This window comes from Arachis hypogaea, chromosome 19 (genome assembly GCF_003086295.3).
Source record: "Arachis hypogaea cultivar Tifrunner chromosome 19, arahy.Tifrunner.gnm2.J5K5, whole genome shotgun sequence".
Lineage (NCBI taxonomy): Eukaryota > Viridiplantae > Streptophyta > Magnoliopsida > Fabales > Fabaceae > Arachis > Arachis hypogaea.
Window position 1 is genome coordinate 82736144 of NC_092054.1, and position 16958 is coordinate 82753101.

Here is a 16958-nt window from a genome sequence, read left to right on the forward strand (position 1 = left end):
CTGAAAAATCATAAAATTGATTCTTGAAGCAGGAAAAAGCAATGAATAAACAAGGCTTGCGAAAAAAAGGTAGAAAAAATATGGCAAAAATAAAAGAAAAAAAAAGAAAGAAAAAGCAAAAGCAAAAGCAAGCAGAAAAAGCCAAGAGCTCTTTAAACCAAAAGGCAAGAGCAAAAAGCCAGTAACCCTTTAAACCAAAAGGCAAGGGTAAAAAGGATCCAAGGGTTTGAGCATTAACGGATAGGAGGGCCCACAGGAATAAAATCCTGGCCTAAGCGGCTAAAACAAGATGTCCCTAACCATGTGCTTGTGGCATGAAAGTGTCAAGTTAAAAGCTTGAGACTGAGCGGTTAAAGTCGTGATCCAAAGAAAAAAAAGAGTGTGCTTAAGAACCCTGGACACCTCTAATTGGGGACTCTAGCAAAGCTGAGTCACCCAGTTATGTGTCTGTGGCATTTATGTATCCGGTGGTAATACTGGAAAACAAAGTGCTTAGGGCCACGGCCTAGACTCATAAAGTAGCTGTGTTCAAGAATCAACGTACTGAACTAGGAGAATCAATAACACTATCTCAATTCTGAGTTCCTATAGATGCCAATCATTTTGAACTTCAAAGGATAACGTGAGATGCCAAAACTGTTCAGATGCAAAAAGCTACTAGTCCCGCTCATCTAATTGGAGCTAAGTTTCATTGATATTTTGGAATTTAGAGTATATTCTCTTCTTTCTATCCTATTTTGTTTTCAGTTGATTGGGGACAAGCAACAATTTAAGTTTGGTGTTGTGATGAACGGATAATTTATACGCTTTTGGCATTGTTTTTACATATTTTTTAGTATGATTTAGTTAGTTTTTAGTATATTTTAATTAGTTTTTAAATAAAAATCACATTTCTGGACTTTACTATGAGCTTGTGTGTTTTTCTGTGATTTCAGGTAATTTCTGGCTGAAATTGAGGGACTTGAGCAAAAATCTGAGTCAAAGGCTGAAGAAGGACTGCAGATGCTGTTGGATTCTAACCTCTCTGCACTTGAAGTAAATTTTCTGGAGCTACAGAAACCCAATTGGCGCGCTCTCAATTGCATTGGAAAGTGGACATCCAGGGCTTTCCAGCAATATATAATAGTCTATACTTTGCACAAGTTTTGATGACGCAAACTGGCGTTCAAACGCCAACTCCCTGCCCTATTCTGGAGTTAAACGCCAGAAACAGGTTGCAAATCATAGTTAAACACCAGAAACAGGCTACAACCTGGCATTTAACTCCAAAAAGAGTCTCTACACATGAAAGCTCAATACTCAGCCCAAGTACACACCAAGTGGGCCCGAAAGTGGATTTCTACATCATTTACTTATCTTATGTAACCCTAGCTACTAGTTAAGTATAAAAACTACTTTTAGTGATTTATTTCACATCTCTGGTTAGTCTTTGACTAATTTTCTGTTCGGAGATCACGTTTAGGAGGCTGGCCATTCGGCCATGCCTAAACCTTCATCACTTATGTATTTTTCAATGGTAGAGTTTCTACACACCATAGATTAAGGTGTGGAGCTCTGCTGTTCCTCATGAATTAATGCAAAGTACTATTGTTTTCTTATTCAATTCAAGCTTATTTCTATTCTAAGATATCCGCTTGCACTTCAACATGATGAATATGATGATCCGTGACACTCATCACTATTCTCAACCTATGAACGCGTGCCTGACAACCACTTCCGTTCTACCTTAGATCGAGCATGTATCTCTTAGCCTCCATTCCGAAAGATCGGAGTCTTCGTGGTATAAGCTAGAATTATTGGCGGCCATTCGTGAGATCTGGAAAGTCTAAACCTTGTCTGTAGTATTCCGAGTAGTATCTGGGAAGGGATGACTGTGACGAGCTTCAAACATGCGAGTGTTGGGCGTGTGACAGACAAAAAAGGATTAATGGATCCTATTCCAACATGATCGAGAACCGACAGATGATTTGCCATGCGGTGGCAGCGTATTTGGACCATTTTCACTGAGAGGACGGGAAGTAGCCATTGACAACGGTGATGCCCAACATACAGCTTGCCATGGAAAGAAGTATTAATGATTGGATGAAAGCAGTAGGAAAGCAGAGGGTCAGAAGGAACAAAAGCATCTCCATACGCTTATCTGAAATTCTCACCAATGAATTACATAAGTATTTCTATCGTATTTTATATTTTAATTATATTTTAATTATCAAATCTCCATAACCATTTGAATCCGCCTGACTGAGATTTACAAGGTGACCATAGCTTGCTTCAAGCCAACAATCTCCCTGGGATCAACCCTTACTCGCGTAAGGTTTATTACTTGGACGACCCAGTGCACTTGCTGGTTAGTTGTGCATAGTTGTGAAAAGGAATTGAGATTATGAACGTGCGTACCAAGTTTTTGGCGCCGTTGAGATCACAATTTCGTGCACCAGTGGTCAAAGCGTGGCTGATGCCCTACTTCACGGGTTGGTGCAAGACAACAACGGATGGTGGGCGAGAGGACGGTGAGCAAAGCTGGTGACTGGCGACTGGGTTTTGCACGACGAAAGAGGGGAGGAGGGTGCGTGGCTGGCCAGGAGATTGGGCTTGGCTGGGTTATCTTCCTTTTTTCCCCTAAGTTAAAAACTTACGAGGGAATGGGGAATGGGCGGAATTGGGGATCTTGGGGGTGGGAGACGACGTCGTTTTGGGAGGAATTTAAAAAAAAATAAAAAAGAGGATTTTCGGAGGGAAACAACGACGTTTTGGTTAGGGGTTAAAAACAATAATGAAAGAACTGTCACTTTCGGTCACCCCTAATAACCGTAATTATAGGTATTCTATGGTCACCTTTTTTCAAAAAATTGTGACCATAGACCCTTTTAGATCACCTCCCAATACCATGACCATAGATACCTTTAGTTCACTCTCCAAAACTGTGACCATATACCATTTTAGGTCACCTTTTCCTAAAACCGTGATCATAGACCCTTTAGGTCACCCTACGAAACCGTGACCATAGATCCTTTTAAGTCACATTTTTTTGAAAAATCGTGACCATAGACCCCTTTAGGTCACTAGTAAACCACTATTTCATGGTTTATCTTGTGCTCATTTGAGTGGTTTTTATCAATCCTTTGCCCACTTATTCATATGATTTGCATGATTTTACAATCCCTTCCTAGTTCTATTCTATGGTTAAAAAATTGATTCCTAGAGTCCTTAATTTGTGTATTCTAAATCCCCTCTCTCCACTTTTTTATGGTTTATCTTGTGCTCATTTGAGTGGTTTTTATCAATCCTTTGCCCACTTATTCATGTGATTTGCATGATTTTACAATCCCTTCCTAGTTCTATTCTATGGTTGAAAAATTGCTTCTTAGAGTCCTTAATTTGTGTATTTTAAATCCCTTCTCTACCATTCGATGTCGTGATCTGTGTGTTCAGTGTTTCAGGCATGATAGGGCAGGAATGGCTTAGAGGATAGAGAGGAAGCTTGCAAAAATGGAAGGAGCACAAGAAATAAAGGAGACAACCAGCGAGCATTAACGCGCACGCATGGCTCACGCGTGCGCGTGATCTGGAGATTTTCACAGCAACGCGAGCGCGTACCTGACGTGTACGCGTGGGTTGAAGTTCTGCAAGACGACACATGTGCATGCCTGACGCGTACATGTGACATGCGAAGATGACAAGCGATGCATACGCGTGACTGACGCGATCTACAGAAATAATAGAAGACGCTGGGGATGATTTTGGGCCGAGTTTTGACCCAATTTCTGGCCCAGAAACACAGACTAGAGCCAGGAAACAGCAAAGACTCAACATACATTCTCATTAGCATAGTTTTTAGTTTTTAGATTGAAATCTTACAGAGAAATTACTCCTCCTCTAGGTTTCTACACATTCATAGTTTATTAGTTTTATGCTTTTGCTTTGGATATTGAGAGAGTCATCACCTCCGTTGAAGTTATTATTCTAGTTTGTTTTCTCATTCCCTTACTCTTCCATATCCTTAATCTTTACTCAGAGTTACAATTGGAATTTTTTTAGAATTTATTAATGCAAAATATTACTTTTACTTTTAATTAATTCTCAGTTATTGTTTATCATGTCTTCCTTTTATTCCCTTTTTAATTCTATGCAAGTAATTTTCATGTCAATAGAGTAGATTCCTAACTTGACATGGGGGTTGATTAAAAGGAGACACTTGAGTTGGAATGCTCAAGCGATTTGTTAAATTGGAAGTTGTTGGCTAATTCTCTATTTACTAATGCTAGTCCTTCCCAAGGGAGAGGACTAGGATTTGCGAATAAGAGTTAGCTCAATCACTTGACTTTCCTTTATTTAGTAAGGGTTAACTAAGTGAAAATAACAACCTTTTTATACTACACTTGAGAGAATTTCAACAAGGATAGAACATCCGATTAATCATACCCCCAGTCAAGGCTTCTTATTTAATTATATAAATCTCTTTTAATTTTCATTGCACTAATTAACAATTATTTATTTTCTGTCACTCAACTCTTAAAATTTCTCGGGAAACTCCTGATTAATAAGATAGCACCCTTTTGTCAACTCGTTGGAAGACGACCTGGGATTCATACTCCAGTATTTTTATTCTAATTTTGTGACAACCTTTCTAAATTGATAAGTGGATTTTTTGCTGATTAAAGACTATACTCGCAACGTATTTCTTATATTAATTCCTTAATTGGCTGATTTTCGCATCCATCAATTTTTGGCGCCGTTGCCGGGGAGTTGTAATAGTGTGCTAAATTATTAGTTGGTGTATATATTTTTAATTTTTGCATATTTTATTTTATTTTATTTTATTGCCATGATCTGTATGTTTCTTTCGTTGAATGACGCGTTCTCTGCCTGATCCGAGCTTAGCCACATTTGATCCTGAGATTGAAAGAACTCTTTCACGTATTAGGCGAGCTCGGCATCGGTTAGCCTCTGAGAGTGGTGAAGTGATTACTATCAATTCACCAATCTCATCTGAGGGCAAATCTGAACCGCTATTTGAGGAAGAAACAAGCTCCTCTACTACTGATTCAGTTGATTTACGTACAGGTAACATGGCAGAACCTAGGAGAATTACTCTCCATGAAGTTGGAGCCCCAGACTTCACCCTGCAACCGAATCAGGTGTGTCACCCAAATCTGGCTGCAGATTTTGAACTGAAGACGTCGCTAATCAACTTGATGCCTAAGTTTCATGGCTTACCTTCTCAGGAGCCTATAAAGCACCTCAGGGATTTTCAGACAGCTTGTTCTACTGTTAGGCGTCATGGTGCAGATGAGACTACTATTTTGCTGATCGCCTTCCCGTTCTCCCTTGAGGGAAAGGCGAGGGAGTGGTACTACACTCAACCTGAGGTAGTGGTTACTAACTGGGATACGCTTAGGAGAGAGTTCCTAGATAAATACTTTCCAGCTGAAGTTACAGACAGACTGAGAAAAGAGATCTCCTGCATTATCCAAGGAGAGTCAGAAACCCCTTATGAGTACTGGGAATGCTTCAAGAACCTCTTAGATTCGTGTCCCCATCACAAGATTGATGAGATGGTGTTGATCAGCTACTTCATACAAGGCATGAAGCCTCAGGACAAGTCCACACTAAATGCTGCAAGAAATGGCTCTATGAAGAAGTACAAGACAGCAATAGAAGCATGGCAGCTGATTGCCGATTTAGCTGAGTCAACTCGGAATGCTAGACACAGGAATCACCATCCCAAAGCTGTTGCAGAGGTTTCCTCGAGAAGTGAGACTACTGCTTTCACACAGGCTATATGTGAGATGACCAACCTACTGAAGTAGATAAATCTGAATCAACAACAACCTCAGCCTCCTTCATCACAACAGTGTCAACAGTTGGTTCCTCAAAGAGTATGCGGAATATGTGCTGATTATAGTCAGTACACTGATGAGTGTCCACAGCTCCAACAAGAAGACAACACCTTGGCAGCAACTCACAATTTCTATGACCGCCCGAATCAGGGATACTACCAATAAGGCGGCAACTATAACCAAGGTGGGAACTATAACCAGGGGTGGATGGATAATTCCAACCAAGGCTGGAGGGACAACAGAGGAGGCAGAGATAACCAGAAAAATCAGAGGTGGAATAATAACAACAATCAGCAGAATCCTCCCTACCAATAGCAGAACCAGAACCAGCCTTACAGGGCGCCTCACCTAAGGCAGTCCCAAGCGCCTCAACACAACCAATAGCAGGCCCCTCAAATCACTTACCCCCCCTTCCTCTTCTAATGATGAGATGTTTCGAATTATGAAGCAAGGGCAGCAAGACATTCAGAACTCAATTAACTCCATGAACGGTCTGAATGCCACTTTACAAGCTCTCATCTCCCGAATGGATTCACTAATTACCTCTAACACTCAACCTGCAAGCCCCGGTAGAATTCCTTCTCAACCTTTACCCAACCCCAAGGGTGGCATTAATGCCATCACTTTGAGGTCCAAAACCACACTGCAAGAGAGGAATCATGAGGAACCAAGCCCACAAGAACACACCCCAGCTGAGGGCATGGTAGAAGTGGAGGATATTGAAGAGGAAGATGAAGTACAAAACATGGTTGAAGAAGAAGCAGCTCAACCAAGGAATGGAGAACCGAAGGAAGCTGAAGCTATAAAAGACACCATTCCTATCCCATTTCCACACCTTGTAAGGAAGTCCAAGAAGCAGATGGAACTTGATCCTAAAATAGTAGAAATCTTCAAAAAGGTTGAGGTAATTGTTCCCCTTTTCGATGTTATTCAGTAAGTACCTAAATATGCAAAATTCCTAAAAGATTTGTGCATACATAAGGATAAGATTAATGAATTAGAAACTATTCCTTTAGGTAGTTCCATATTTGCTTTAATGGGGATATACCTGAAAAATGTAGTGACCCAGGTCCATGCATGGTTAATTTTACCATTGGGGTGTAATATTTTCTGACTGCATGTGTGATTTAGGAGCGTGCGTGAGTATTATGACTTTGTCTATATATGATGCTTTGAGGCTCCCTCCCTTAAAAAGGTCGGCAGCTCGTTTTGTGTTGGTAGATAAAAGCATTATTACAGTGATTGGAATTGTTGAGGACGTGCTGGTGAGCATTAAGGGGCTCACATTTCCCATTGACTTCTATATCTTGGAAATGCCCCCTAATAACTCAGGAAGACCGTCATCCATCCTGCTTGAAAGACCATTCTTGAAGACTTCAAAGTTCAAGTTGGATGCCTTCTCAGGGACTTATTCTTTTAAAATAGACGGCCGAGCAGTAAGCTTCAATCTGAATGAAGCCATGAAGCACCCTCCGGAAGATCATTCCATCTTCCAGTTTGACATCATTTACGAGACGATAGCTGAGGTCCACCAAGAAGAAGCAAAGAAGCTACACATGGAGCAAGATACAAGTGTGGGAAAACCCCCTGAACACAATGAGGACACTCTGCCTTCATTACTAGCTCCAGATGATCAAGTACCCAGCCATGAGCAGAAATTGGAGTTAAAGCCTCTTCTACCCCACCTCAAGTATGCTTACCTTGAGGATACTCAGAAGCTCCCAGTTATCATTGCAAGGGAACTTACTTCCCAACCGGAGGAGCAGCTGCTTAGTATGCTGAGAAGACACAAGAAAGAAATTAGTTGGAGCTTGGTAGATATAGTAGGCATTAGCCCTCAAGTTTGTGAGCACAGGATATTTTTAGAAGAGGGAGCAAGGCCTGTCCGTCAACCCCAAAGAAGACTAAATCCCACCATCTTAGAGGTTTCAAGAAAGAAGTGACCAGGCTACATAAAGCAGATTTCATCTACCCCATCTCAGATAATGAATGGGTCAGTCCAGTACAAGTGGTGCCCAAAAAGTCTGGAGTCACAATAGTACAGAATGAGCAAGGAGATCTCATAGTAACTAGAGTGCAGAATTCCTAGAGGGTTTGCATTGATTACAGGCACCTCAACCAGGCCACTCGTAAGGATCAGTACCCCCTGCCATTCATTGATCAAATGCTGGATCGCCTGTCAGGTAAATTGCATTACTGCTTTTTAGATGGTTACACAGGCTATTTCCAGATCCATATAGCTCCTGAAGATCAGAAAAAGACCACTTTTACATGTCCCTTTGGAACATATTCTTACAAGAGAATGCCTTTTGGCTTGTGCAATGCACCAGCTACCTTCCAAAGGTGCATGATGAGTCTTTTCTCTGATCTTATTGAGAGCTGTATGGAAGTTTTCATGGATGATTTTAGCGTATACGGTGATTCCTTTAGCCTTTGCTTGGATAGTTTATCTAAAGTATTGGACAGGTGTATTAGTTCAAATCTTGTTTTGAATTTTGAAAAGTGTCATTTTATGGTCAAGCAAGGGATTGTTCTAGGACATGTTGTCTCTAATACTGGTATTTCTATAGATCCAGCAAAGGTAGATGTCATTTTCAGTTTACCTTACCCCTCCTCCGTGAGGGAAGTCCGTTCGTTCCTTGGCCATGCAAGTTTTTATCGGAGATTTATCAAGGACTTCAGTAAGGTAGCACTACCCTTATCCATACTACTGTAGAAGGATGTGGAGTTCGAGCTAAGTGAGGACTGTATAGAAGCATTTGATAAGCTGAAGATCGCCTTAACTCAAGCTCCAATTGTAAGAGGACTGGACTAGAGCCAGCCATTTGAGATTATGTGTGATGCCTCCAACCATGCAGTAGGAGCAGTGTTGGCTCAGCGCGCAGGTAAGGATCCTTTCATAATTGCTTATGCTTCTAAAACCTTAGACGCTGCTCAGTTTAATTACACTACCACTGAAAAAGAGCTTTTGGCTATTGTTTTCGCTCTGGATAAATTCCAAGCCTATTTACTTGGTACCAAGGTGGTAGTATACTCAAACCGTGCAGCTCTAAAATATTTATTAGCTTAAAAGGAGTCCAAACCAAGGTTAATACGTTGGATACTGTTGCTACAAGAATTTGATTTAGAAATTAAGGATAGAAGTGGTAACCAGAATTTAGTGGCAGACCACTTGAGTCGCCTTGAGCACATTAAGACTGACTCCACTCCTATCAATGATGCTTTTCCATTTGATAGCTTGCATGCAGTATCCAAAGTAGTTCCTTGGTATGCACCTGTAGCTAATTATCTAGTTAGCCATACTTTCCCTCCTAATTTCACTAAGAATCAGAGAGACAAGCTGAAAAGCGAGTCCAAATATTATATATGGGATGATCCATATTTATGGAGGAATGGTGCTGACCAGATAATTAGAAGGTGTGTGCCTCAATCAGAATTCCAGTCCATTTTAGAGGCCTGCCACTCCTCTGAGAGTGGTGGACATTTTGGACCTCAAAGAACAGCTCAGAAAATTTTAGACTGTGGATTCTGGTGGCCCACTCTTTTTGAGGATGCCTCTACCTTTGGTAAATCTTGTTCCCCATGCCAAAGGTTTGGTAATATATCCAAGAGGGATGAGATGCCCCAACAGATTATGCTATTCAGTGAAATTTTTTATGTTTGGGGCATTGACTTCATGGGTCTGTTTCCAAACTCTAGTGGTTACCTTTATATACTGTTAGCTGTAGATTATGTTTCTAAATGGGTGGAAGTAATTCCTACCCGTACTGATGATGCTAACATTGTTGTCTCCTTTGTTAGAAATCATATTAGCTATCGCTTTGGATCACCACGAGCAATCATGAGTGATCAAGGCACTCACTTCTGTAACAGGAGGCTAGCAGGACTACTGAAGAAGCATGGGATCGTTCACAAAGTGGCAACAACTTACCATCCCCATACCAATGGGCAAGAAGAGGTGTCTAACAGAGAAATAAAGCGCATTCTGGAGAAGATAGTAAAGCCTCATAGGAAGGACTGGAGCACCAGACTTGTCGATGTGCTCTGGGCATATCGGACAGCATACAAGACACCCATTGGGATGAGCCCCTTCCGCTTAGTGTACGGAAAGGCTTGCCACCTTCCAGTAGAGGTGGAACACAAGGCTTTCTGGGCTGTGAGGGAGTGCAACATGAAATTTGAGAAAGTTGGCACTGAAAGGAAGCTGCAACTAACAGAACTGGAGACCCTTCAACTCGAGGCTTATGACAATGCCAGATTATACAAAGAAAAGGTAAAGGCTATGCATGACAAGCATATTAAGAGAAGAGAGTTTAGACCTGGAGATCTGGTTCCCCTTTACAACTCCAGGCTAAGACTCATGCCAGGAAAGCAAAGATCCAGATGGGAAGGCCCCTATAGTGTAGAGAAGGCAGAGCCATATGGAGTCTTTCACCTGAGTCATCCTTCAAATTCCAATTGCATCAAGGTCAATGGACATTGCTTAAAGCTTTATCATGGTGAGAAGATGAAGGAACACAAAGAGCTAGAGGTCTTCCTCTTGGAGGACCCACCAACAGAAGCAGAATGAGCTTGAAGACCGTCCAACTTAAGGACGTAAAAGCAAAGTGCTAGGTGGGAGACAACCCACCATGGTATGATTGTTCTCTTTTTATTTTTAGTTTATTTTATTTTAATTTATTTTTTTTATTAGTATTCAGCCATAATTTCTGCATAATCATTTGCATGCTGCATTCTGCATTCTGCATAAAAAAAAAAGGAAGGAAGCACACGACGTGCGTGCGTCGCTGACGCGTACGCGTCATATGTGCATGCGAAACAAAGAAGAATTAAACAGAGAGTTGCACGGGAGCATGGCTGGAGGCGTGCTTTAGGCACAAACAGGCCCACGCGTACGCATCCCTGACGCGTCTGCGTCACCTACAAAATCAGCCCTCCGCGCGTACGCATGACTGATGAGCGGATAATTTATACGCTTTTTGGCATTGTTTTTAGTATGTTTTTAGTAGAAGCTAGTTACTTTTAGGGATGTTTTTATTAGTTTTTATGTTAAATTCACATTTCTGGACTTTACTATGAGTTTGTGTGTTTTTTTTTTATTTCAGGTATTTTCTGGCTGAAATTGAGAGACCTGAGCAAAAATCAGATTCAGAGGTAGGAGAAGGACTGCTGATGCTGTTGGATTCTGACCTCCCTGCACTCAAAGTGGATTTTCTGGAGCTACAAAACTCGAAATGGCGCGCTTCTAATTGCTTTGGAAAGTAGACATCCTGGGCTTTCCAGCAATATATAATAGTTCATACTTTGGTCGAGTTTAGATGACGCAAAAGGGCGTTGAACGCCAGTTCTACGCTGCAATCTGGAGTTAAACGCCAGAAACACGTCACGAACCAGAGTTAAACGCCAGAAACACGTTACAAACTGGCGTTCAACTCCAAGAATGACCTCTCCACGTGTAAACTTCAAGCTCAGCCCAAGCACACACCAAGTGGGCCCCGGAAGTGGATTTATGCATCAATTACTTACTTCTGTAAACCCTAGTAACTAGTTTAGTATAAATAGGACTTTTTACTATTGTATTAGACATCTTTGGAAGATCCTGGATTGTATTTTTGATCCTGTGATCACATTTTGGGGGCTGGCCATTCGGCCATGCCTGAACCTTTCACTTATGTATTTTCAAACGGTAGAGTTTCTACACTCCATAGATTAAGGTGTGGAGCTCTGCTGTTCCTCATGAATTAATGCAAAGTACTACTGTTTTTCTATTCAATTCAACTTATTCCGCTTCCAAGATATTCATTCGCACTTCAACATGAATGTGATGAACATGACAATCATCATCATTCCCCTACGAACGCGTGCCTGACAACCACTTCCGTTCCACCTTAGATTGGATGATTATCTCTTGGATCTCTTAATCAGAATCTTCGTGGTGTAAGCTAGATTGATGGCGGCATTCATGAGAATCCGGAAAGTCTAAACCTTGTCTGTGGTATTCCGATTAGGATTCTGGGATTGAATGATTGTGACGAACTTCAAACTCGCGAGTGCTGGGCGTAGTGACAGACGCAAAAGGAGGGTGAATCCTATTCCAGTATGATCGAGAACCTCAGATGATTAGCCATGCTGTGACAGAGCATTTGGACCATTTTCACAAGAGGATAGGATGTAGCCATTGACCACGGTGATGCCTCCAGATGATTAGCCATGCAGTGACAGCGCATCGAACCATTTTCACAGAGAGGATGAAAAGTAGCCATTGACAATGGTGATGTCCTTACATAAAGCCAACCATGGAAAGGAGTAGGATTGATTGGATGAAGACAGTAGGAAAGCAGAAGTTCAGAGGAACGAACACATCTCCATACACTTATCTGAAATTCTCACCAATGAAATACATAAGTATTTCTATCTTTATTTTCTGTCTATTTATTATTTATTTTCGAAAACTCCATAATCAATTATTATCCGCCTGATTGAGATTTACAAGATGACCATAGCTTGCTTCATACCAACAATCTCCGTGGGATCGACCCTTACTCACGTAAGTTTTTATTACTTGGACGAGTCAGTGCACTTGCTGGTTAGTTGTATCGAAGTTGTGAATGAAAAACGATTTATTAAGACGTGCGTACAGAGTTTTTGGCGCCGTTGCCTGAGATCACAATTTCGTGCACCAAGTTTTTGGCGCCGTTGCCGGGGATTGTTTGAGTTTGGACAACTGACGGTTCATCATGTTGCTCAGATTGGGTAATTTTCTTCTTATTTTATTTTCAAAAAAAAATTTTCAAAAATCTTTCAAAAATTTCTCATCCGTTTTCAAAAATTATTCTAAAATTTTTTTAAGAATGAATTTTAGTGTTTCATGAAACATGTTGAAGCCTGACTGGCTGTAAAGACATGTCTAAATTTATTTGGACTGGGACTTCTAACCCAACATTATCAAGAGCAAGCTAGTTGTTGCTAATCCACCTGCTGCTATTCCAGATCCACCTGATTTACATGCTAAAGCTTGACTGGCTATTAAGCCATGTCTAACCCTCAGATTGGAGCTTTAGACTAAGAGTGCAAGATTCCTGGAATTCATATTAAAAATTTTGGAATCCTTATTTTTCTTTTTCACATTAATTTTCGAAAAATATAAAATAAAAATACAAAAAAATCACAAAATCATAAAAAAATCAAAAATATTTTGTTTTTCTTGTTTGAGTCTTGAGTCAATTTCAAGTTTGGTGTCAACTGCATTTTTTCTAAAAATTCTCTGCATTTTTTGAAAATTCATGCATTCATAGTGTTCTTCATGATCTTCAAGTTGCTCTTGATAAACCTTTTTGATTGATCTTTATATTATATTGTTTTGTGTTGTATGATGTTTTTCATATGCATTCTTGAATTCTTAGTGTCTAAGCATTAAAGATTTCTAAGTTTGGTGCCTTGCATGTTTTCTTTGCATAAAAAAATTTTTCAAAAATAAGTTCTTGGTGTTCATCTTGATCTTCAAAGTGTTCTTGGTGTTCATCTTGACATTCATAGCATTCTTGCATGCATTCATCATTTTGATCTAAAAATTTTCATGCATTGAGTCTTTTTCATGTTTTTCTCTTTCATCATTGAAAATTCAAAAATCAAAAAAATATCTTCCCCTTTTTCACTCATAAATTTCGAAAATTTGGATTGACTTTTTCCAAAATTTTTTTTAAAAATCTAGTTGTTTTTATGAGTCAAATCAAATTTTCAATTTAAAAATCTTATCTTTTTCAAAATCTTTTTCAAAAATCAAATCTTTTTCATTTTTCTTAGTTATTTTCGAAAATTTTAAAAATATTTTTCAAAAATCTTTTTCTTATCTTTATCACATAATTTTCGAAAATAACATCATCAATTAATGTTTTGATTCAAAAATTTCAAGCTTGTTACTTGCTTGTTAAGAAAGATTCAAACTTTTAGTTCTAGAATCATATCTTCTGATTTCTTGTGAATCAAGTCATTAATTGTGATTTTAAAAATCAAATCTTTTTCAAAACTAATTTCAATCATATCTTTTCAAAAATATCTTTTTATCTTATCTTTTTCAAAATCATATCTTTTTCAAAAATTTGATTTTAAAATATCTTTTCTAACTTCTTATCTTCTTATCTTTTCAAAATTGATTTTCAAATTTGTTTCAACTAACTAACTAACTTTTTGTTTGTTTCTTATCTTTTTCAAAACTACCTAACTAACCCTCTCTCTCTAATTTTCGAAAATATCTCCCTCTTTTTCAAAAATTCTTTTTAATTAACTAATTGTTTCAAAATTCAATTTTAATTTATTTCTTCTTTTAATTTTCGAAAATCACTAACCATTTTTCAAAAATAATTTTCAAAAATTCTCTTTCTCTCTCATCTCCTTCTATTTATTTATTCATCTACTAACACTTCTCTTCATCTCACATCTCTGCTCTCCTCACCCTTGTGTTTCTTTCCTTACATTACATTCTTTTCTTCTTCTTTTCTTCTACTCACACAGGAACCTCTATACTGTGGTAAAAAGGATCCCTATTATTATTTTTCTGTTCCCTCTTTTTCATATGAGCAGGAGCAAGGACAAGAATATTCTTGTTGAAGCAGATCCAGAACCTGAAAGGACTCTGAAGAGGAAACTAAGAGAAGCTAAATTACAACAATCCAGCAAGCACCTTTCAGAAATTTTCGAACAAGAAGAGGAGATGGCAGCCGAAAATAATAATAATACAAGGAGGATGCTTGGTGACTTTACTGCACCTAATTCCAATTTACATGGAAGAAGCATCTCCATCCCTACCATTGGAGCAAACAACTTTGAGCTGAAACCTCAATTAGTTTCTCTGATGCAGCAGAACTGCAAGTTTCATGGACTTCCATCTGAAGATCCTTTTCAGTTCTTAACTGAATTTTTGCAGATCTGTGATACTATTAAGACTAATGGAGTAGATCCTGAAGTCTACAGGCTCATGCTTTTCCCTTTTGCTGTAAGAGACAGAGCTAGAGTGTGGTTGGACTCTCAACCCAAAGATAGCCTGAACTCTTGGGATAAGCTGGTCACGGCTTTCTTAGCCAAGTTCTTTCCTCCTCAAAAGCTGAGCAAGCTTAGAGTGGATGTTCAAACCTTCAGACAGAAAGAAGGTGAATCCCTCTATGAAGCTTGGGAGAGATACAAGCAACTGACCAAAAAGTGTCCTTCTGACATGCTTTCAGAATGGACCATCCTGGATATATTCTATGATGGTCTGTCTGAATTAGCTAAGATGTCATTGGATACTTCTGCAGGTGGATCCATTCACCTAAAGAAAACGCCTGCAGAAGCTCAAGAACTCATTGACATGGTTGCTAACAACCAGTTCATGTACACTTCTGAAAGGAATCCTGTGAATAATGGGACGCCTATGAAGAAGGGAGTTCTTGAAATTGATACTCTGAATGTTATATTAGCTCAGAATAAAATATTGACTCAGCAAGTCAATATGATTTCTCAGAGTCTAAATGGAATGCATGATGCATCCAACAATACTCAAGAGGAATCTGTTGAAGAAGAAGCTTATGATCCTGAAAACCCTGCAATAGCAGAGGTGACTTACATGGGTGAACCCTATGGAAACACCTATAATCTCTCATGGAGAAATCACCCAAATCTCTCATGGAAGGATCAAAAGCCTCAACAAGGCTTTAATAATGGTGGAAGAAACAGGTTTAGCAATAGCAAGCCTTTTCCATCATCTACTCAGCAACAGACAGAGAACTCTGAACAAAATACTTCTAATTTAGCAAACTTAGTCTCTGATCTATCTAAGGCCACTGTGAGTTTCATGAATGAAACAAGGTCCTCCATTAGAAATTTGGAAGCACAAGTGGGCCAGCTGAGTAAAAGGATCACTGAAATCCCTCCTAGTACTCTCCCAAGTAATACAGAAGAAAATCCAAAAGGAGAGTGCAAGGCTATTGATATAACCATCATGGCCGAATCCAAGGAAGAAGGGGAGGACGTGAATCCCAAGGAGGAAGACCTCCTGGGACGTCCAGTGATCAATAAGGAGTTTTCCTCTGAGGAACCAAAGGAATCTGAGACTCATCTAGAGACCATAGAGATTCCATTGAACCTCCTTACGCCCTTCATGAGCTCTGATGAGTATTCTTCTTCTAAAGAGAATGAGGATGTTACTGAAGAGCAAGTTGCCAAGTTCCTTGGTGCAATCATGAAGCTGAATGCCAATTTATTTGGTGGTGAGACTTGGGGAGATGAACCTCCCTTGTTCACCAATGAACTGAATGCATTGGATCAACTGAGATTGCCTCAGAAGAAACAGGATCCTGGAAAGTTCCTGATACCTTGTACCATAGGCACCATGACCTTTGAGAAGGCTCTATGTGACCTGGGGTCAGGAATAAACCTCATGCCACTCTCTGTAATGGAGAAACTGGGAATCTTTGAGGTACAAGCTGCTAAAATCTCATTAGAGATGGCAGACAATTCAAGAAAATAGGCTTATGGACAAGTAGAGGACGTGTTAGTAAAGGTTGAAGGCCTTTACATCCCTGCTGATTTCATAATCCTAGATACTGGGAAGGATAAGGATGAATCCATCATCCTTGGAAGACCCTTCCTAGCCACAGCAAGAGCTGTGATTGATGTTAACAGAGGTGAACTAGTCCTTCAATTGAATGAGGACTCCCTTGAGTTTAAAACTCAAGGACATCCATCTGTAAGCATGGAAAAGAGGCACAGTAAGCTTCTCTCAAAACAGAGTCAACCAGAGCCCCCACAGTCAAACTCTAAGTTTGGTGTTAGGAGGCCATAACCAAACTCTAAGTTTGGTGTTGAACTCCCATATCCAAACTCTAAGTTTGGTGTTGGGGAGTGATGACAAGTCATCTTAGCCTAGTTTCACTAGCCTTTTTCTTTTGATTTCAATTGAATTATGCACTTTCTTGAGCCAAAAGCAAGCCAATTGGGTAGATTTTCATGTTTCCTTTGATTTAATCAACCATGTATGAATTCATGCTATTTCATGAGGTTTTATGCTATAATTGTCACATATTATGAAAGAATGAATATCTCATGATTTTGAGCATAGCTTTGATGTGTTTGGTTGATTAATGA

General features: G+C 39.6%; 1 non-coding gene across 1 annotated transcript; it reads right to left on the reverse strand.

Moving 5' to 3' along the window:
- Positions 1 to 14946: 14946 nt before the first annotated feature.
- LOC112780628 (small nucleolar RNA R71) lies at positions 14947 to 15054 on the reverse strand. Its single transcript, XR_003191451.1, has one exon. It is a non-coding gene; the product is annotated as a small nucleolar RNA R71 (small nucleolar RNA).
- Between the last annotated feature and the right edge of the window lie 1904 nt (positions 15055 to 16958).